Below are 377 nucleotides of genomic sequence, written 5' to 3'. Positions count from 1 at the left end.
AAGCATATCAGTAGGACACTTTCTGATTAATTGTTTGTATCTTTCCCAAGCTTCATAGAGGGACTCTCCTTCCTTCTGTCTGAAGGTTTGGACTTCCATTCTAAGCTTACTCAATTTTTGAGGTGAAAAGAACTTTGCCAAGAAGGCATTGACTAGCTTTTCCCAAGAGTTCAGGCTTTCTTTAGGTTGTGAGTCCAACCATATTCTAGCTCTGTCTCTTACAGCAAAAGGGAATAGCATAAGTCTGTAGACCTCAGGGTCAACCCCATTAGTCTTGACAGTGTCACAGATTTGCAAGAACTCAGCTAAAAACTGATGAGGATCTTCCAATGGAAGTCCATGGAACTTACAATTCTGTTGTATTAGAGAAACTAATT

At 39.8% G+C, this 377-nt stretch overlaps 1 non-coding gene across 1 annotated transcript; it reads left to right on the top strand.

Annotated features, from left to right (window-relative positions):
• LOC112699951 (small nucleolar RNA R71) lies at positions 1-108 on the top strand. Its single transcript, XR_003152882.1, has one exon. It is a non-coding gene; the product is annotated as a small nucleolar RNA R71 (small nucleolar RNA).
• The last annotated feature ends 269 nt before the right edge of the window (positions 109-377 follow it).

This window comes from Arachis hypogaea, chromosome 6, assembly GCF_003086295.3.
Source record: "Arachis hypogaea cultivar Tifrunner chromosome 6, arahy.Tifrunner.gnm2.J5K5, whole genome shotgun sequence".
In the NCBI taxonomy this organism is placed as follows: domain Eukaryota; kingdom Viridiplantae; phylum Streptophyta; class Magnoliopsida; order Fabales; family Fabaceae; genus Arachis; species Arachis hypogaea.
Note: the sequence above shows the minus strand (reverse complement) of the source record. Positions and strands in the feature narration are given on the sequence as shown.